The sequence below is a fragment of the Rana temporaria genome, chromosome 2 (assembly GCF_905171775.1).
Source record: "Rana temporaria chromosome 2, aRanTem1.1, whole genome shotgun sequence".
Classification (NCBI taxonomy): Eukaryota; Metazoa; Chordata; class Amphibia; order Anura; family Ranidae; genus Rana; species Rana temporaria.
The window spans coordinates 242,990,599-243,013,923 of record NC_053490.1 but is presented as its reverse complement, the minus strand read 5'-3'; positions in this window follow the sequence as shown (position 1 = coordinate 243,013,923).

Genomic DNA, 23,325 nt, shown 5'->3' with positions numbered 1-23,325 from the left:
GCCTTACAACCCCAGGAACAGCTTCAGCCCCTATGGCACACCTAGTAAACAGCGTTACTGTAGACACATTAGAAAATAAACACAAACTGTGGTAAATCAGAACTACTGGAGGACTTTTTACCATCAAACAAACGGTAATAGGGTAACCAAGTTGTCGGAAATAGAAAGAAAACTCTAATATATATCAGTATAACACAAAGTCACATGCAATTTCAAATAGCAAAATTTAACTGATAGCTCTAATGTGGCCTGTGTGCTCAGGCATAAAAGGGGGCAGAGATGACTGTGACAAGCCAGTCTGTCTCCCTAAAATCCTGAAATCACAGGCCCTGACTGTACAAGCGTGGAAGAATAGGCAAAACGGTATCAACCATAGGATAAAAGTTAGATTTTCTCCGATTAAGAGTATAAGTATTAGTCACTGGGTTCTTGGCCAAATAAAGAAAAAGACACGTGGAAGTCCTCACTGTGGAGATGTCCAGTATCATCTGGTAGCTTAAAGTGGAAGTAAACCCTCCTATCGTTTTCAGCCAAGGAAGCGGCCATCTTGATCTCTGTTTAATCTGCAACTGCCATGATGCTGTACATGTGGCCTGTTATGAAACCAGCCATTGGATGGTTTGGCAGTTTGGTTGAGAGCACCAACAAATGTGACAGCTAGCATTTCTGGCATGCCGGGAATGTTAACTGTTTTTGTAACTATCAAATTGAAGGGTTTACTTCCACTTTAAGGCCCAAAGAGATCTCTATACAAAGAAGCTCAAGAACAAAGGGAAACTGATGTAAAGTGGTCCCTGGAGCAGGCTCTGACAGGAAGACAGTTTAAAGGTGTCTGCATGCAGTGTCTTTTAGAAAAGGGTTTGCGCAAGATGGGCTACTGCCCACTCACCAATCCAGCGACACCAGGAACCAAAGGGATAGACGCATGGGACAGGCTCTTTAGGATGTCTGACTGCCAACCTGGCAGCAGGAAGGCACAGCGACGTCTGTCCAAATTGCCCACACGACCGATGGAGTGCCTAAGGTGATGGGTCTGCTTCCAACCATGGAGCTGTTGGCTAGAAAATGATCATGTTGATGGTCAAACAGCAGCACCCTCTCCTTATGTCCGGTCTCTCCCTTGCCTCGTGGATCCCTCCCCAGGTGTCTCAGTCCTCCTCTTGAGAGTGAGCATGCTGGAGTGTGTAGTTTTTGCCCCAGGGATCACAATGTGGCCTCTTGTGCTTGGGACTGCATGTCCCAGGATCCTTTTATGCTCCTGCAATTCTGCCTGCATTGGCTCCTCTCGTCCTGCCAAAAAGGAAGCAGGGGAGGGAGCAGGGCGAACAGCCATCTGTGCGAGCGCCATTCACACACACTGTACAATGACAGGCTCACTGTGTCCCTCAGAGCCGAGCAGCATGAGAGTTCCGGCGTAACATGTCTCAGTAAGCATTCTTCAACAGAAATACAAAGATAGATAATCTCTAAGGCCTCGTACACACGACCGAACATGTCTGCTGAAACTGGTCCGCGGACCAGTTCCCGCGGACATGTTCGGTCGTCTGTATGGGCGAGCGGACCGGATTCCCGTCCGAGCGGACAGGTTTCCAGCGGACTAATGTTTCTTAGCATGCTAAGAAACATGTTCGCTGGCACCATGTCCGTCGGACATGTCCGATGGTCTGTACGACTCATCGGACATGTCCGCTGGGCCGCAATCCCTCGCATGCGTCAAAGTGATTAGACGCATGTGTGGAAGCATTGACCTTCCAGGGTCGCGCACGTCGCCGCGGCCACGTCGCGACCACGTCACCGCGTTTGTTTTCCGCGGGGATTTTGGTTTGATGGTGTGTACAGCCATCAGACCAAAATCCGCCAGCGGACATGTCCGATGAAAACGGTCCGTGGACCGTTTTCATTGGACATGTTCGATGGTGTGTACGAGGCCTTAGACATATATATGCAAGCACATAAAATGCATCTATATACTTTAACGTATACTCCATTAGGAGATAGCGACAACCATAAAGGCTTAAACACAGAGCCAGAATATAATAAACAGTTGAACGAGTAGGGAACCTAACCTGGACTGTCGAAGACAGTTCGAGTGCTATGCAGAATAACAACGTGGTCCTGCAGGCCTTGCTGCTGGGGGGGGGGGAATAGCCTCCATCAAACCTCCCCCAACAGTCCGCCATCACAGGGGTCACATTCTAAGGTATTAGGTATTAAATGACCTCACCTACTGTGGCAAAACGTTAGGTCAGTTTATCCATTTTATCCATACAAAAGAAAAATCAGGTACGTACTGAAATTGTTTGCTTGTTAGTCCAATCGCTCACACCAATGCTCGCTGGTGTGCTGTGAAGAGGATGATAAAGAATAACAGAGGAGAGCCAATCCTACGTCTTAGAAAAAGTTCCAGAACTCCTTCATTGTCGAAGAGAGGGTTCCGCAAACTCTAGAAGAGCCAAGCCCAGGCTGGAAGAAACTAGTCCTGGGTTGGGAACTCGATCCAACCACACCTCCCATATGCTAGCAAAGCTTTGCATATGCCCTTACAAGTTTCTATCCAGTCCTCAGCATCCCTGATCCTATTCACCCCTCGTATCCACTCCAGGGTGCCTTTGGCCAAACATGGCTCTCACAGCAGAGCATGCTGTGATTGGCCAAAGCATGCAGGTCAGGTGTATGCTTTGGCAAATCAGCAGCCGTCAATGCACTGCGATCTCGCAGTGCATTGACGGTCTCGACCTTCATTATGGGGTGGTCCGCAGGCGCTCGAATTTCCCGCGAACGACCCATAATGTTAGGTATTCGGCGAACCGGCGAACACCCGATGTTCGAGTCAAACTTACGCTCGACTCAAACATTGGGCTCATCCTTAGCAGCTAAGCGCTTGCTGCCAATCTGTTGGAAGCCCACACAAATTCCTAGTTGAGAGGAGTGGATACAAGGGGTAAATAGGATCAGGGACGCTGAGGACTGGATAGCAACTTGTAAGGGCACATGGGGCCAGATTCAGGTACAATTGCGCCCGTGTAACGTAAGACGTTTACGTTACACCGCCGCAAGTTTTCAGTTTTAGTGCCCGATCCACAAAGCACTTACCTGGAAACTTGTGGCGGTGTATCGCAAACACGTCCGGCTCAAGGCGGTCCAAATCGAATGGGGCGGGTACCATTTAAATTAGGCGCAAAATTACGATGCGCCGACGTGTTGAGAATCACGACGTGCGAGTAATTTTACACCATGTTAATAGCAGCCCTATCTTTGCGACGGGAATCTAAGACTTGCGCCGACGTAACGACGGGAAAAACCTTCGTGGATCGCCGTAACTGCTAATTTGCATACCCGACGCTGGTTTACGACGCCAACTCCCCCCAGCGGCGGCCGCGGTACTGCATCCTAAGATCCGACAGTGTAAAACAATTACACCTGTCGGATCTTAGGGATATCTATGCGTAACTGGTTCTATGAATCAGTCGCATAGATACTCTGAAAGATACGACGGAGTATCTGAGATACTCCGTCGTATATCTCCTTTGTGAATCTGGGCCATGGTGCCTTTGGCCAATCATGGCTCAGTCCATGCCCCACACTATGTAAGGCTGCTTACACGGCAACCGTAGATAGTTTTTTGATTGAGAGCAGCAAAATGACATTTGTAAAGTAAGAAATGTAATTTAAAACTGCTTGCGGCTGTAATGTATTGCCGGATCCGGGCAAAATACATAAAAATCATTGAAAAAAACGGCATGGGTTCCCCCTCCCAGTCCATTACCAGGCACTTTGGGTCTGGTATGGATATTAAGGGTGAACCTGCACCAAAATTAAAAACAACTGGGTGGGGATCCCCCCAAAATCCATACCAGGTCCTTTAGGCCTGGTATGGATTTTAAAGGGAAACCCGCAACAAATTAAAAAAAAAATGGCGTGGGGATCCCCCCAAAATCCATACTAGGCCCACCAGGTCTGGTAAGGATTTTAAGGGGAACCCTGTGGCAAAATAAAAAAAATGGCGTGGGGGGGTCCCCCCAAAATCCATACCAGACCCTTATCTTAGCACACAACCTGGCAGGCCAAAGGAAAAGGGAGGGGTCGAGAGAGCGCCCCCCTCCTGAACTGTACCAGGCCACATGCCCTCAACATGGGGAGGGTGTTTTGGGGTCCCCCCCAAAAACACCTTTTTCCCATGTTGATGGGGACAAGCGCCTCTTCCCCACAACCCTTGCCCGGTATATTGTACACCTACACACTCACCAAAAAAAGTGTCAAAATGGTAAAAATTACAAGAGACAGTTTGGGACAAGTTCTTAATTAAAAAAAGAAAAGTGTCCCGCGATGTAACTCATCTTCAATGACAGCGCAGATGGACCGAGAAAAAGGAAAAACGGTGATGTTAACGGGTGACCCCACCCCCTCTGACATTACGTAGAGGCAGAGTTTTTATGTTTTTTTTCTCGGGTCGTCTGCGCTGTCATTGAAGATGGAGTTACATCGCGGGACACTTTTTTTTTATATAAAGGACTTGTCCCAAACTTTCTACTGTAATTCTTACTATTTTGACACTTTTTTGTACCCGATACCCATTCACATGGGGATCCCCTTGTTAAAGGGGGCTTCCAGATTCTGATAAGCCCCCCACCTGCAGACCGCCACAACCATCGGGCAAGGGTTGTTGGGAAGAGGCTCTTGACCCCATCAACATGGGGACAAGGTGTTTTGGGGGGACCCCAAAACACCCTCACGTGTTGTGGGCATGGGGTCTGGTACGGTTCAGGAGGGGTGTGCTCTCTCATCGCCCCCCTTTTCCTGCGGTCTGCCAGGGTGCGTGCTCGGATAAGGGTCTGGTATGGATTTTGGGGGACCCACACATTTTTTTTACATTTTGGTGCGGGGTTCCCCTTAAAACCCATACCAGACCTGAAGGGTCTGGTATGGATATTTGCGGGACTCACACATCATGTTTTTTTCAATTTTGGTGCAGGGCTCCCCTTAATATTCATACCAGACCCAAGGGGTCTGGTAATGGACTGGGGGGAACCAATGCTGTTTTTTTCAATGATTTTTATCTAGATCACCGGGATCCGATAATTTATTACAGCTGCAGTTTTAAATTACATTTTTTCCTTTAGAATGTAATGTAGATGTAATAATGTAGATGTAATAATGATGCGCTACTTTAAGGGCACACTAAGGACACCCCCAGGCACGATATTTAAAGGAATATTTAATTGCTATTGTTTCACCTTAAGCGTTATTAAAATCAATGTTCCTGAAAAAACTGTGGTTTTTAAAACTTTTTTTGCATTGATACATGTCCCCTGGGGCAGGACCTGGGTCCCCAAATATTTTTTATGGCAATAACATGCATATAAGCCTTTAAAATTAGCACTTTTGATTTTACATGTCCCATAGACTTAAACAGTGTTCGCACAAATGTTTTGCCTATTCGCAAGTTCTGGTGTGAACTGAACCGGGGGGTGTTCGGCTCATCCTTATTAGCCACATTCAAAAGATGGGGCAGTACACTTTTCTTTTACTGACTAATCGGCAGAGGGGGGACATGGAAGAGAAAATGTATCAGGGATAAGGGATGGTTTAGGCCAAGAATATCTTGTATCTGAGCTTTAAGGGTTCCAAAAGGGTTCTATCACAGGGCATTCCCACCACAGATGCAACAGTGTGCTCTTTCCTGTTTAAAAGCCTTCTCCACCCTGTCAGTGAATCGCTCCAGGTCCTCCTATGTGGGGAGAGACCAGATATGGCGTGCAGGTCTCCATCCTCCATAAAATCCACCAAGTCCGAGTCCCTGTCCAGGTCGTGGAGCCTGGAGAGGCTGGAGTGCCAGAGTTCGCTTACCGACCTTGGGGAAGGTATCAGGGTGCCACCATCAGAGATAGCTGGGCCACATGGCGTGGCAAGACCTCCCACTCCAGCGTCATCTTGGAAGCTCTGGTCCCTGTCCATTGGGCCTCGGGGAAGAACGATTCTGGCTCCCTCCCTAGCAGTCGATTTCCAGTAGCAACTGGAACTGAACCCACTTTAAAGAGATTTATGACCTGGTCACATATGTACAGGAAGGAAGGAGTTATCAAGTGCATGCATGAGGTCCATGCTAGGGGGCAAGGCGGGACCCCATTCTGTTACTGTGAGTGAGGTAACAGAGGTACGCTGGAATGGTGAAGAGGACACAGACTCAGCGGTGTCCCTCCTAATGCAACCTACATCAGGCAACAGTGTGTGGTGATGACATGAGACCAGTGGCAGCCCATCCATTATGGGCGCAGCCCCCCATCCATGCGCCTGTCCCCTAATCTCCTTGCAGGGCGCAGGATGCATGGATTTCAGTGTTTTTTTTAAGCATGTGATTAGAGTCGGAGGCTCTAATTGGCTTAAAAAAGGGTGGGCTCAGGGTGCAGAGCATTGCATTAAGGTATGGCCATCGATTGCGCAGGGGGGTGATGCTACTGCGAGAGGATTGCAGCCAGGGGGGTTTGTGTAGTGCCAGTGGAAATTTGACCACCAACCTCCATTGCATGGGACAGCACTTTTCAGACGGCTCATCTTTAAGTTGGGGAATTGTCTTAATATTAGACTTTCACGTGAGTCGTGACCAAATTCTCCATCTTGTCCTTGGCATTGATGTCCATGTGCACAATGAAAGGTACCCCCACATGAATGGCGAGTGGCCTCGTCCACAACTTGGCGCAGTAAGCCAGAATATGCCTCATACAGTAAGGGGGTTTTAAAAGAGCAGAAATACTGGAATTCTGCCTAGTTTTAATTCAGTTCAGAGTCTGAGTCCCTTTCAAAGTCCAATTTAATTTAGCAGAGCTGCTAATCCTCAGAATTATTAGCATTCCTTTATAGTTTCAATGATAGAACTTGAGCTTTAAGATGCAAATGCATGCATCATTTAATTTCTCCTCGACAGCTAGTGCAAAATAGGCAATCCAATCAAAAGGTCTGCGGGGTGTGATGCAAGTGTGCTGGAGTGTTTGCTTATGCTGCAGGGGACACAACTTTAACGCAGACTGTCCTAAATGCATCTACAGTATATTCCTACCTGACAACATTTGACAGTCCAACAACCAAAATATTATTTAGTAGAATAAAATTATGATTTGTTAAATATAAAACATGATGTATTCACAATGTTTATCTAGTTTGTCTTGTTAGCCTTCTGGACCTTATAATAAGATTATGTTTGGCGTCTAACTTAATTTGTATCCTCTCCTACGTTAATATTTTTAGGGTAATTCCATTTTTGTAGAAGTTATTGAATATGGTTTAGAGTTGAGAACTTAGAAGGTATGAGTTTAATTTTAGGTAAAAAAACAGGCTCATGGATTTGCATTTGTAGCCTCCCTGGCGGTATGATTATGTCAGATTTTTGGATCTCAAAGCGGTACATTGTTTTGCATAGAAATTTGGCGTTTTATATTGTAGACCTGTAATTCTTAATAATAACACACTTAAATCTGTCCAAACACAAAATCATAAATGATAATATAATAAATAACTATAAATAATTATAAAAAATAATAATATAATAATAATAAAATCAATTTCCCCACGATTTACTATCGCTCAATTCTGCAAGTGTTCTAACTTTCTATTGCTATTTTCTAGCTGGTCTAAAACCACTTTTGATGTAGAGGGACACTTTTTGGTTGCCATGGACAATCTCAAGTTTCCAGGCAGAAAGAACAGTATATATAATATAAAAGTGCATGCAGGGCACTGGACAAAGCACTAGGGATAAACGGGAGGTGAAATGATTTGATACAGTAATGTAATCTGTAACAATACAGTGTACTGTATGTGTTATGTTTTTTGCACTTTTTGAATTTGCCCCTGGGCTCCGCCCCCATGCGTAACGACGCTCGCAGGAAACGGAGCTCGGAACACAGAGCATCGGGCAGAGGATACGGTGGACACTTCAGGGGGACATTGCAGGATACTGTTGACAAGGTAAATATACTTTACCAGTATTCTGCAATGCAATCCCAAGTGTGGCTCAGAGTTACCGCTAATGGTACTGAAATATAACCCCGAGCGACACTCAGGAATACCCCTATGAGGGTTAAATCTGACTTTCAGATGTATAGTGCTCAACTGTTCTCTTGTTTATGAAATGGCCATTTACAACAGTGCCTTTATTAACGCAGCACAAAGAATATGCAAATTTCTTTCCTTTCACCACAGGTGGGAGGAAAGAAAATTGCACGATTTTCCCATCAACACAGTCAGTGTTGATAGGGGAACCCCCACCACAGCGCTATTGAGTTCTGCCAGATGGGAGCCTTCCCCGGCAGCAGGACACAATGATCATTGCCACATATATATATATATGAAGTAGTGGATCAACCAAAAGGAAAACATAGAGCCATCAACCATTCAAAATAAGTATAGTCTTACAGTACCTAATATCATAAGTATACATAGACAGATAAAAACATGTCAACCTTCAGGTAATATACTGTAGTAGTCTGGGGGTCTAACCATGGAGTCCAGATCTTATAAAATGTCTTAGGCCTCGTACACATGACCGAACATGTCCGCTGAAACTGGTCCGTCGGACCAGTTCCCGCGGACATGTTCGGTCGTGTGTAGGGCCGACCGTACAATTTTCCGGCCGACCGGACAGGTTTCCAGCAGACAACTGTTTCTTAGCATGCTAAGAAACATGTCCGCTGGAACCATGTCCGCCGGACATGTCCGATGGTCAGTATGACTCATCGGACATGTCCGCTGGCCCGAGAACCCGCGCATGACGTCGAAGTGATTCGACGCATGCGTGGAAGCATTGAACTTACGGGTTCGCGCACGTCGCCGGCACGTCACCGCGTATTCTGTCCGCAGGGATTTTGGTTTGATGGTGTGTACAACCATCAGACCAAAATCTCCGAGCGGACATGTCCGATGAAAACGGTCCGCGGACCATTTTCATCGGACAGGTCTGCTCGTCTGTACGCGGCCTCAGGACAACATTTACCTTTGTAAGTTAATTTATACAGAGAAATTTCCTGATTGAAAGATAGATAAGATGTATTGTTATTCTAGAAAACAAAATTCAGCTAAGTTATTGAGCTATACGCTTGCTGTTATGTTTACGCCCTTGTTTCAATACTTTGAGTCGCTGACCCATTTCTAGAAGTATGCAGAGTTAGCAGATTTGTACTTCAAACACTGTTCTGACTTTACTGACATGCATACTTGATCAAGTGTTAACGTACTAAAGCCAGAAGGTCATTTACATTTGCAGATTGAGGTCAACAATGGTAGCCCCTATATTGTATCAGGACTGGGTTACTTTAGGGTTCAGTGGTAGGTGTTTGATCGTCTTGTACTGCAAATTTAGGCATAGATGATAGATTGAGGTTTCTGGGTGTTCACAGTAAAATGTAAGATTATTGTTAGCACAAAAAGTGCCTTATGTTCAGCATCCAAGTTAACCAGGTTGGGTTTTGAATGTAATGCGCCAATGGCTTTTTTTTTCTCCTCATGATATTATGTATAGTGTATGTAAGCAGCAGCCTCAGAAGCAAGACAAAAACAGCAACTTGTAAATACTGTAGTATGTAGTTTAGATGCTTCTGAGATGCCTTTACCGTTGCATTCCCATTGTAGAGGAAATAAAGGGATGCATGACAACAGTCACAAAAAAATCATATGAAGAATTCTCCATCTGATAATTTCATAAGCACAAAAACAATTGACTTTCACTGCCTCTGTCTGTAAACTCTGGGGAACAGGGTACGCATTACATCTGTGTTCAGTTATTTTTTGCTTTGTTACAATCTGTGCCTGATGGGCGGTTAATATGCTGCAAAAATCTGATAGCATTATAAACCAGCATTATAAAATATTTTGTATTTTAAAACATCATTCTGCTTCTGTTTGCCTGAAATGAAAATGTACCACGACACAACGGATAGGTAACATGCATGTAAGCAGCTTTTTTATTTCTGTATTAGCTAGTTAGTGGCTGGCTCATGCTGTAGAGGAGAGAGTTAAGTTTGTGTGTTCAGTTCCCAAGCTTTTTGGATTCAGCCTACTCACCAGTGATATAAATATGGGAGTAGGCTGGATTCAGGGCTCTCGACTCACAATTAACTGCATTAACTGTGAAATAGGACTGCTGTGCCTTGCAGTCTGTCGGAGGCAGCAAGGAATCCGGAGATCAGCCAGCATCTGGAGAATGCCAACACGGACTACTAGATTGGAGATGTATGGCCACTCAGTTGTAGTTAGAGTTAGAAATTGGCCTCTGTTCATTATAAACTGTTTCTCTGAAGAAATGTTAAGTAAAGTTGCATCAACTGTTCTGAGTCTGGTCTGAAGTTATTTAAAGGGGTGCATGTTGGTTCTGGCATATCAAAAAGGCCAGGGGCATGAAGATCAGCTACTACAAAAAGGCAAGACAAGAAAGAGGAACATACTTGTAACCAAGTACTAACATAAGCAATCATGTGGTTAGGAGTGGTAACTGGTAAGATAATGTGTTCTCCAGGAGCGACTGGAGAACACATCATCCCTAATGGTTGGTTTCCAGTAGCAACTGGAACTGAACCCACACTATGGAGCTCCATGACCCGGTCACAAAGTACAGGAAGAGAAGGAGTTAACAAGTGCATGCATGAAGTCCAAGCTATGTGCACAGCAGGACCCCATTTTGTTACTAAAGGTGAGGTAACAGAGGTACGCTAGACTGGTGGAGTGGACGCAGGCTGAGCATGCTCCTCCTAATGCAACATACAAGTACAGTGTGTAGTGACATGGATTCAGTATGCAAACACTGGGTAATTTATTGGGGTTACAGCTTTAAGTACCCACATAACAAACAGGTAAAAAAATAGATGAAAAAAAACATCACTTCCGGGTGACCATATCATCAAGGTCACGTGACTTCTTCAGGTAGTACGTGACCGTGAAGATACACATTGGATTGGATTAGACAAGCACCCGGAAGTGACATCAGGTTTCTTTTTTTTATCTAGTTTTTTACCTGTTTGTTATGTGAGTACCTTAAAGCTGTAACCCCAATAAATGACACAGTGTTTACATACTTCACTATTTGGGTCCCCCTTTCCTTTTTACTTCATGCTCACGGATTTGGGAGGCTGTCCACTGCTACCGAGGTACACAGAGGCAATATAGCACTGTATATTAGGATCGTATATCAGGTTACCAAAGCACATTAGGACACCAACCCCATCAATGTTTTTCCCTTGACATCACTGTACATGAAGAATACTAGGCGATTGCCACTGCAAGATCCCGGATTCACTCATCATTGCTATTTACATCACGCTGTTATAGCGGTAAGGAGCCATTGCACATTGAGGTGTTTATACACTGAAGAGGATTCACATCATTTATTCACTGAAATCTGAAATCTGAAACTGTATCTGCACAGATTGTCACTTGGAGCACAGCACTTTATTTATTGCACTTTATCTATCAAGTTTTTCTGGATACCTATGTGCACTGTTGGCTTTTTTTTTCTATACTGTGTCAGTATTAACACTTTGATCCTGTTATTTTTTATGCCATTTTTCTATTTTCTGTTCACGTTGAATTTTATGCGATTATGTAGCGTTAAGTATGCGATTTTTTAATGAAATTTTGCACATGTGATGTACACGTTATTTAGCACTTTAGTTATGGTAATGAGCCATCATTCACAAGAGGGCAACACCACATATTGATTTATATATAAATTTAAAAAGCACTTTATCTAACAAGGATTTCTGGATACGTATGTGCACTGTTGGACTCTATTTCTATATTTTGTCAGCATTAGCACTTTGATCTTAATTTTTTGTGCAATTTTTTGTGCACGTTGAATTCTATGCTATTATGCAGAGCTTAGTATGCAATTTTTTATGAAATTTTGCACATGCGATGTACACTTTATTTAGCACTTTATTTATGGTAATGAGCCATCATTCACTAAAGCGCAACACAACATATTGATTTTGATATATATTTATTGTTGGTACCGATTGACCAATTCAGTGTCTGCTGCAACTAGTGTTCCATTATTTATTATTATCCAGGTAGCGCGGGAATATTCTCTTTATTTTAAAGGTTTACATTGACAGTTTGTGATAAAACTAATTTGGCTTTATAGCAAGAGGAGGCCTGTGTTTGCCAGCTTTACATCCTTAGGGCATTATGGCAACGACATGGATTATACCAAATAAGAGAACATGATTTATAGACAGACCTAACAGATTTTGGAGCAGTTATCTAACAGCTGGAGCTAGTTATGCTTGCTTTTTATTTTTCTTACCAAATGTTTATGTGAATGAAGTATTGTAAGAGACGTACATGCTCTCTCTTTTATATTAGATTTACTAGTCGCCATACTGGGCACATTAACAGAACTTCCACATAATTACTGCTGTGACCTGGAAACTGCTTTGCTACAGACGCTACAAACGCTACAGGGGTTAAAAAGCCAATTAAGTTTTTTGGCACAACTCATGGTTAGAAGAGGTTAGCAACTATTTAAACACCCGCACATTTCTAAACATAACTACAATCTTGTGTGACAGTTGCCATGGAGACTTTTTCTTTTTGTATCTCAAGGTTTCAGTGTTAAAAGCAGGCATCTGTGTGCCACAAAAGTAACTCCTGTATAAGGCGATATATATTAAGATTTGAGAAAATTAAAAAATGCCTGTGCTGGCCATAACAGTCAATCATAAGCTGATCTTTCTAGTGTAGGTTAGAAAATGACAGAAAGCGCCTGACTAGTTGCTTCATGTAATATCTTTACTTTTGACTCTCTTAAGGGCCATTTTCCTATTTGCATCTAGGTGCATTGTTTGCTCAATGCATGTAACATGCATCAACATTCATTTTCAAGCACATTGTAATGCCCTTTACACTGCAAATTAATGCTCAATATATAACATTAACATGCATTTTGACAAATTTCAAATGACAAAATCAAGAAAAAAAAGTGTGAATCCAGCCTTAATCATTTATGTACAAGGCTCTAAGTGCAGTATTGATAAGAGCCGGTTCACACATGGGGGGCACGACTTTGGGGGCGACTCGCCAAGGCGATTTCAAGACGACTTTAAAGGCGACTTGCAAAATGACTACTGTATTGAAGTCATTGCAAGTCGCCCTGAGTCGCCCCCAAAGTTGTACAAGAACCTTTTTCTAAGTCAGAGCGACTTAAAGGGTCACTAAAGGATTTTTTTTTTTTAGCTAAATAGCTTCCTTTACCTTACTGCAGTACTGGTTTCATGTCCTCGTTGCTCATTTTTGCTTTGATGTTGCTGTAAAACTGCTCTGATCTCCACACTTCCTGGTTGTCTGGCTCCTTATAACCATCGTACTGGGAGCATTTCACGATGGTCTAAGCTGTCATTACTGTGTGTCTAAAACTTAACAGAACCAATCAGATTCATTTTAAAAATAAAAACCTGCCCTGGATTTGTTTGTTTTTGTTCTGTGGGTCTCTTTACTTCACATAAACATGAAACCAGTTTAAAAACGAAAGTGAAACTACAGGCACATTATATGATTGAATTTAATCTATTTTTAATCATTTTTAAAAGGAATCAGTTAACTTTTATGTCTCTATACCCTGTAAACAGTCATTTCAGCAAAACAATTTTTTTCCTTTAGTGATCCTTAAAGTCGCTCCTATTAGAATGATTCCATTTGTTCGCCTGATGAGTCGCCCCTGTGCTCTAAGGCAGCAAACACCACACTTGAATTTAAAGGTACACTCCTATTCTGATTGAAAATAAAGCCTTGAGTTGCATAGAGGGAGCATAGACTTTCTGTCCAATAGTTTAACTTTTCAAGCAGATATAGCTGTAGAGTGCCTAGTCATTTCAATCTGTTTTCTGGATTTTGGTCCCTCTGGTATACAAAACCAATAGAAGCTGGGGCACCCACTTCAGGTTCCTTGCTAGCACACAGAAACCTGTTTTTTGGCCTGACTTGGAAATTTTAATGAAGTTGGTATTGCAGGCAGCAGTGTATCAGGAAGAACATTCCTATTGAATGTTTTCCTTCAGGTTTTTCTCTTCAGGTTTTCCAAAAAACATCTAATATGAGGTCAAACCTTAAGAGTTTCAATTTGTATGCAATCAGGCAGGCCCTTGCACTACATGGTTTTGGTAAACCTGAAGAGAAAAACCTGCAGGAAAACTGATAGTGTGTATGGGGCTTTACCCTGTTAATTGGTCTGTGAAAACCTTGCTGCAGTACATTATATAGAACTCAGATTAGAGTAAACTATTGTAGGTCAATTCCTGATTTTTAGCAGGTATAGGCAAGTGCCTACAAGAGGGTTAACATGTCTTTCTATGTAAATTGTTGTCTTTCATGTCTCTGCTCATGCCCTCCTGTTAATTGAGCCAGCCAGGTGCAAAATGTCTTGATGTTGCACTGTATCCTCAAGTTGACATTGAGGTAGCCAAGCTGTTATGGGTAACATTTCTCCCGCCATTTTCAGCAAAGTTATTGCCCCCTCCAGGTCAACCAACATAAAAGGGGCAGACTCCAAACCCCTGGGGCTGAAGCCTCCTCTAAGTCTGACAAGTTATAGCCTGTTACTCTGCTGGAATGATTATCCCTTTGGGGGGTGATGGGAGCCCAGTTGGGGTTCCTGGTGAGGGTCTTGGACCTTGTAGCTGCTAACCATTGACTAAGACCCCTTTCACACTAAGGAGTTTTTCAGGCGGTACAGCGCTAAAAATAGCGCTGCTATACCGCCTGAAAAACTCCTGCCCAGCAACCTCAATGTGAAAGCCGGAGGTCTTTCACACTGAGGCGATGCGCTGGCAGGAGAGAAAAAAAAATCTCCTGCAAGCAGCATCTTTGGAGCGGTGAGAGGAGTGGTATGTATACCGCTCCTTCACTGCTCCTTCCCATTTAAAACAATGGGAAACCGCGGCAATACCGCCCGCAATGTGCCTCATCAGAGGCGCATTGCGGGCGATATTAACCCTTTATCGGCCGCTAGCGGGGGTTAATAGCACACCGCTAGTGGCCGAATCCCACGGCAAATCCGACAGTATAGCGCCGCTATTTTTAGCGGCACTATACCACCACCGCGGCTCCCGCCCCAGTGTGAAAGGGGCCTTACTGTCTTCATGGATTACTGCCAATCATGGACTTTAACCACTTGGGATCCGCGCTATGGACAAAAGACATCCACAGCGCAGCTTTCAAGTGCCGGGTCGACGTCCCTGGACGTCCTGTTGTTGTTGTTGTTCCCCGTGCGCGCTGCTGGGGGCGCGCAGCGGGAAAACAACGTGCCCGGCGCATCGCTCGGGAGCCGATGCGAGTGCCTGGCGGGCGCGATGTCTGCCAGACACCCGCGATCGTTGGTGACACAGCAGGACGTGGAGCTCTGTGTGTAAACACAGAGCTCCACGTGCTGTCAGGGAGAGAGGAGACCGATCTGTGTCCCTTTACATAGGGACACAGCATCGGTCACCTCCCCCAGTCAGTCCCCTCCCCCCACACAGTAAGAACACAATGAGAGAATACATTTAACCCCTTCCTCACCCCCTAGTGTTAACCCCTTCACTGCCAGTCACATTTATACAGTAATTAGTGCATTTTTATAGCACTGATCGCTGTATAAATGTGAATCGTCCCAAAATTGTGTCAAAAGTGTTCGATACGTCCGCCGCAATATCGCAGGCCTGACAAAAAAAATCGCAAATCGCCGCCATTACTAGTAAAAAAAAAAAATCTATCCCCTATTTTGTAGGCGCTATAACTTTTGCGCAAACCAATCAATATACGCTTATTGCGATTTTTTTTAACAAAAATATGTAGAAACATTCACATGGGCATTCACATACCCTATTTTGGCTATCTCTATCTCTACTCCTTCTTTACTATGTTTGAAAAATGGTAAGGAAATAAAAAATTGCTTTCATTACAAGATTAGTGAGCAATCTATTTAACAATGGTAATTTCTTTATTTATTTTTTTCACAAAAGTAATTTCATGCTTTATCATTCAAAAGGTCGGCACTATTTTGTAATGCCAGGTGAACACTCTATAGGCTAGTTTACACACTGTGGTAGCTCTTATCGCCCCTCTGAAAACAAATGTGTGGTTGATTGCTTTTAAGAGGGCATTTGTGGTTGAGAGGTGATATGTTACCTCCTCACCATTTGTTTTTGCCCTATAAGTCCCCACCACCATGCTGCAACTGCAAGAATTGCATGCAGTTACAATGTGGCCTCTTTCACTTAAATTAGTCATGTTTGGAGGGGGTACTGCTGTACACAAGAGGTGGTATAATTTTTCCATGATTTGTACAACACCCTCTGGCCATTGTGTTGGGTTAGGAGGGTTAAGGGGTGGTAAAACCATGACTCAACTGCCTATTCGTACTGCCACAAGTGTATAGTAGCCCTTAGAAAATGTTGAGCGAAATATGGATGTATATGAAATGAAAATGCAAGTTGGACTGTTTTACTGCTTACTTGTTACAATACTTTATAAATCACTGACTTAAAAAAAGAATGAAGATTGTTGGAAAAAATGTTTGAAGTACTTATTTGAAAACATTTCTTGGGGGCCTCTTGCCCCCAATAGCAAGAGGCTTGCTATTGGGGGCACTCATCGGGGAGGAGGGGCCAGGACCATCGGTGGGGGACCTAAAGAGTATTGGGGCTGCTCTGTGCAAAACAATTGCACAGAGCAAGTAAGTTTTTTTGTTGTTGTTTTTTTTAACCTTGAAAACATTTTTAGGTTCCACATTTCAATTAATAAAAAATGAAAACATTCAAATTAGCTGTTATGGACATCAACAACTTTTCTTGTCATTAGGGAACAATTATCAATTTGTGACACAGCCAGGCATTGATAAACTGGAGCAGTGAGCCAGAACTGATACAGATTTGGGACCGATTTATTAAAATTAGGCTGCTGTATTCATAAATGTCTCCCTCTACACCTCACCCCTTCAAATGTCTTTGTTTTGTGAGAAAACTGTCTCTGCCTCTGTCTCATCTCCTTTGGTAAATATTCTGTATATCTGTCTCTGTTGACTGCCCAGGAATACAGACACATAGCTGGATTCAGAGACAGTTACGTCGGCATATCAGTAGATACGCTTTCGTAACTCTGAATCTACACCGTCGTAAATTTAAGCGTATTCTGGAAACCAGATACGCTTAAATTAGGCTAAGATACGAGCGGCGTAAGTTTCCTACGCCGTCGTATCTTAGGGTGCATATTTACGCTGGCCGCTAGGTGGCGCTTCCGTTGATTTCGGAGTAGAATATGCAAATGAGTTCGATACGCTGATTCAGAAACGTATGTGCGCCTGGCGCATTTTTTTACGTCGTTTACATAAGGCTTTTTCCGGCGTAAAGTTAGTCGAACAAATATCTGGCTGGCTGTCGTTTGCGTAAGTTGTCCGTGAATGGGGCTGGACGTAATTTACGTTCACGTCAAAAACCAATACGTCCTTGCGGCGTACTTTGGAGCAATGCACACTGGGATATGTCCACGGACGGCGCATGCGCCGTTCGTTAAAAACGTCAATCACGTCGGGTCACCAGTCATTAACATAAAACACGGCCCCCTGTTCCACATTTGAATTAGGCGCGCTTAGGCCGGCCCATTTACGATACGCCGCCGTAACTTAGGAGGTAAGTGCTTTGTGAATACAGCACTTGCCTTTCGGACTTATGGCGGCGTAGCGTATATGCGATACGCTACGCCGCCTCAAAGTTATGCCAGTCTTTCTGAATCTGGCTAACAGAGAACACAAATACACATATAAATAGTTGTATAGCCCTTGCTAACTTGTGTCTTCAATTGTTTATCATTTACTTTAAAATGTCTCTGGATTTATTTTTTTCATTAAATAGCGTTCAGTTTTCTATTTTTTGTAAAGCTCTTATCATAAAATCAATCAAGAAACTAAAGTGTGCGATAATCCAATCATTAAACTCTTTTATAAGCTTTAACATGATAATGTAATTTCAAAAGTGAGTTTCGTAATTTTTAAATGTGTAGCTTTCAATAAGGCTCTGTGCACACCTAGGGTTTTTTTTGTTTTCAGGCAGAAAGTCGCGTGATTTTTTCCGCAATTTTGTACAGGTCAAGCAGACAAACGCCTGTAATCTGCCAAAACAGAGGCTCCTGTACTTTTTTGAGCTTTAGACGTTTTGCTTCAGATGACAAAATGCTCAGATGTGAACAGGGGCTATCAAAATGAATTGGATTTATGTTGTTGGGCGTTTTTAGAGCTGAGGCTTACAGCAGAAAAACGCCCAAAAACACCTAGGTGGGAACAGAGGCTCAAATAATACCTGGTGATCATGTCATGAAGGCCCTAGAACAGGCACTTCCTATTTTAGGGTGACAACACTCTGTCCCTGTCTCCTAGTTGTGCTCCTGTGTTGTCAGCATTACACGTTCTTCATTAGAGCCTACATGTGGCCACGTGTAATACACACATTGAACAGGCATGTTCTACTGTGGAGAAGTGGCTGCTGCGAGGCAGTAAGAGATTAGTTATATATATATATATATACACACACACACAAAGTGAAAACATTATTTTATTAAAAAAAAATATTTATGATATAGTTCTTTAGCAACCTAAATGACTTTCAGTTAGGGTTTACATGTGTAGCACCCTCTACTTAGGTAGAGGTGAGATTTTTGTGAGAGAGTAGGTAAATTTAGACAGGCCTGGCTGGAAGCTAGGCCTGTTTGTTTTGATCTGTGTGGGCTGGCAGTGGCCCGGACTAGGCTGGTGACTCACAGACAGCATTACTCCACTGTCACCTCCCTTTTCCTTCTAGAGGATTCTAGAATAAAGGCAGTGAAGAGAGGTGGAGCTGTCTGGGGTGTCTCAGGGAGCCCTGACCAATCCCCAATAAGGATTGGAAGGGGACAGACCTCCTTGATATACCCAGGGTCAGCCCAGCTGGGGAGGAGTTGTGGAAGAACTGAGAATGGAGGCCCGTATTTACTCCCTTTGCCGCCCCAAGGCCGGGTCCTTCAATGCCACCTCCACCAAAAAAAGTCCCCCAACCCGTGCCCATCATTGCCGCCTCACCATCATTGCAGCCTTACCGTGCCCTCATTGCAGCCTCACCATCACTGCCGCCTTACTGTGCCCTCATTGCAGCCTCCCTCACCATCATTGCTGCCTTACTGTGCCCTTATTGCTGCCCCTCTCGCCATCATTACAGCCCCCCTAACCACCATTACAGCCCCCCTCACCATCATTGCAGCCCCCCTCACCATCATTACAGCCCCCCTCATCATCATTACAGCCCCCTCACCATCATTGCAGCCTTACTGTGCCCTCATTGCAGCCTCCCTCACCATCATTGCTGCCTTACTGTGCCCTTATTGCAGCCCCCCTCACCATCATTGCAGCCCCCCTCACCATCATTACAGCCCCCTCACCATCATTGCAGCCTTACTGTGCCAAACAATGTAGCCTCACCAGTCAGTGTGTGCATTACGCACATCGGGCATCTCTTGCTCCAGCTGTGTCACGGAGCTTACTGTGAAAAGTTTGGGTGCCCAGAGGAGGCAGAGAGGACAGCAGGAGCTGGTACTGCTGGGCAAGTCTTCAGGAGGGAGTACCAGTATATTTGGGTCATAGTTTGGTCCCAAATTGACTGTTCTGAAATTTTACTAGGCATCCCACATATTCCCATTCATATCCAAGTTCAAATCCCTCGATAAAATACAAAAACAAGCACATCTCCAAGGTGATTGGGAAGTGAATGCTGGGCTGGGCAGGGTAACAGGTGGGCCACAATTTTCATCAGCCCCTATGGGGATAACGCTACACATGTACAGTACTTTAAGGGGCATATTTATAAATTAGGAAATCTAACATTAATCAAACCTCGCTGCAAGAGAATTTCCTGGTGCATATTTTTTAAATGAGAGTTAATTGATTCACTGCTTTCTAATTAATTTCCTGCATTAAGGTAAAAAAAATGTAGCTGCCCTTTTCAGTACAAATTGAGAAGTATTTATCTAAAAACGACATAATCCACAGCTTGTTCATTTTTAGTATCTTTTATTGCGCATCCTCATTCAATCCTGAATCCGCTCTTTATTAGTTTTGGCAGACATAATTTATCCTAAATTTAATTTCCATTACATCATGTCCTAGGAACGCTGCCAGAGCTGATTGTTGCATAGACCACTTGCTGGCCAAGATTAAGATTCAAAGATAACCTCACAGAAAGTATACTATAACAAGAAAAGAAGGATACATAACCGTGCAGACAATCTACTTCATGTCCTTGTATGTCACATGTCGGTACACTAATGTGAGATTATTCGACATGCTGTAACTTTGTTTCAGACAAAACAAAAAAAAAAATTTAAGGACAACTTTAAAATAGAACTAAGCACTGGAAGAGCCCAAAATAGGCAGGCAAAGGACTAGTTACCAGTCTCCCTGCAGCTGATATTTTCTCATAACTAATTTACTGACTTGTTCTGTACTGTATCTGTCTGTGGAAGTGACCACCCTAGTAGGGGCAGGGCTGTGTCAGCCAGCGCTGCTGCAGGGGAGAGGAAGAGTGTTGACAACCCATGGGCCATTGAAGCCTTTCAGTAATGTCACGTAATGTCACGCTCCCAGGAATTTCCAGCCATTGCCATGATTGGACTGAAGTGGGCACAAATGCACATGTCTATATCTTTCACTGATGACAAATCTATGGAGCTCATGGACGGAAATGAGATGTCTTTTGTGAGTTAAAGAGCTGTTTTCTAATGAAGCTACTAAGCATTTTTTTTAGGCTGGGTTCACACCTATGCAAATTGTATGTGTTTTTTTTTGCATTCAATTCACATAGCAGGAGGTTGTGACCGGCTCTCTATGGAGAAGGTTCACACATCTCGGAAGGAGCCCTGTGCGTCTTTTGGTCCATTTCAGGTCCAAAATTCGTGTTGAAATCTGACCTGAAATGATGAATGGAGACGCACCGGACTCCTGCTGTGAGTCGCTGCATGTTCTAGTGTGAACCCAGCCTTAAAGCTACAGTATAGCCAGTAGAGCTGCACAATTAACCGTCAAGAATCGTTTTCCCTGTTGCAATCTTGATAAAGGGTTTCCCGATCTTTGGAATGCAGAGACTTTTTTTTCTCTGCTCTCAGCCATCAAAAGTCAAGGTCTGGGCAGTCTGCCAAGTTGTAAAACATTCTATGGCCCCTTTTTACATGTACAGATTCCGTGAGGATCCGTACATTTGTATCCGCTTGCTCTGTGGGGATCGCTCCGCTGATCCCAGCTGAGCCGGCAGATGACAGGGCGGTCCCTGCACACTGTGCAGGGACCGCCCTGTCAGATCTCAGCTCTCCCCTATGGGGGGATCGGATGAACAGGGACTGTCTGTCCATGTTCACCCGATCCGCTCTGTAGACGGATGGAAAAATAGGATTTTCCTCCGTCTGCAGAATCGGAGGATTGCAGACACTGGTGAGATTGGGTGTCAGCGGATGTTCATCTGCTGACACCTGCTATCTCATAGGGATTAATGTATGTCCCTTTCTCATCTGTAGACGGATGGATGAAAAAGCGGATATACAGTCCGCAGGTTTAAAAGGGGCCTATCAGTTGAATGTTAAGTCTAAACATTGTATCAAATTGACTTTTACATCAAAGGAATAGATTTCTGTATGTAAATTAGGAACGTTTACCCACTTAAAGTGGATGTGCCACGGGAAAATAATATTAAAAGCCAGCAGCTACAAATACTGCAGCTGCTGACTTTTAATATTAGGACACTTACCTGTCCTGGAGTCCAGCGCCGATCGCAGCAGAGCACGAGCGATCGCTCGTCTCTCTGCTGCTCCCCCCGCCATCCACGCTCAGGGAACCAGGAAGTGAAGCGCTGCGGCTTCACTGCCCGGTTCCCTACGGCGCATGCGCGAGTCGCGCCGCGCCAGCCGATTGGCTCCCGCTGTGTGCTGGGAGCCGAGTGTTCCCAGCACACAACGGGCGACAGATGGGATGCCCGTCTTTTGCCCGTAGCGTCTGGTCGGAAGTGGGTGCAAATACCTGTCTTTAGACAGGTATCTGCACCCCCCTCCCCCCTGAAAGGTGTCAAATGTGACACCGGAGGGGGGAGGGTTCCGATCAGCGGGACTCCACTTTAGGGTGGAGAACCGCTTTAAACACCAAACCTTTTTCTGACAGTTGTTGTTTTCAAGTTAACATCTTCTTTTTTTTTTTTTGCTAGAAAATTACTTAGAACCCCCAAACATTATATATATATACAGTGAGGAAAATAAGTATTTGAACACCCTGCTATTTTGCAAGTTCTCCCACTTGGAAATCATGGAGGGGTCTGAAATTGTTATTGTAGGTGCATGTCCACTGTGAGAGACATAATCAAAAAAAAAAATCCAGAAATGAATGAATGAATGAATGAAAAATTTATATAGCGCGGCACATGCGAACTGAATCGCCTCTGGGCGCTGGTTGTTTGTGTCTCATGCCATCAGAAAAGCAGGGTCTTGATCTGCTTTCTGAAAGACAGGTGGTCTTGCTCCAACCGAATGCTGGTTGGTAAAGCATTCCAAAGCCTGGGGCCCTGGAAAGCAAACCTTCTTTCTCCTTTAGATTTGAATTTGGTTTTAGGAACCATGACCAATTTTTGGTCGGTGGAACGCAGAATGCGGTTGCAATTGTGCGGTTTGATCTTGTCGCATAGATATCTAGGAGCCTTCCCATGGATGCACTTATGTGTCAGGCAGAGTGCTTTGAATGCAATTCTGTCTTTCACTGGCAGCCAGTGAAGGGATCTCAGTGAAGGTGAGATTGATTCCCAAGATTTTTTCCCAGTCACAAGTCTTGCGGCCGTATTCTGTACGACTTGAAGACGAGCGATTTGGTACTTGGGGAGCCCGAGGTAAAGGGCATTTGCATAGTCCAGTCTGGAATTCACGATTGTTCCCACCACGACTGCTACGTCTTCTTTGGGGATAAATGGAATAAGTCTGCGTAGTAGGCGCATCAAACGGTGGGCCCCGCTGACTACTGACCCTATTTGTGCGTCCATTGTCATGAAGGTATCAAACGTGACACCCAGACTTTTGACTTTGGAGCTAGGGGCGATGATTTGCCCCAGAATGGGCGATGGTGTCCAGTTTGTTACTGGTAGTCTCTTCCGACTGGCATCGAAGATAAACAGTTCTGTTTTAGCGCTATTGAGTTTGAGATAACTCTTAGTCATCCAGTTTTCTATTGAAGAGAGACATTTCTCTAATCTGAGATGATGATCCTTTTTGTGGCAGATGCGAAAATACAATTGCGTGTCGTCTGCATAAGAGTGATAA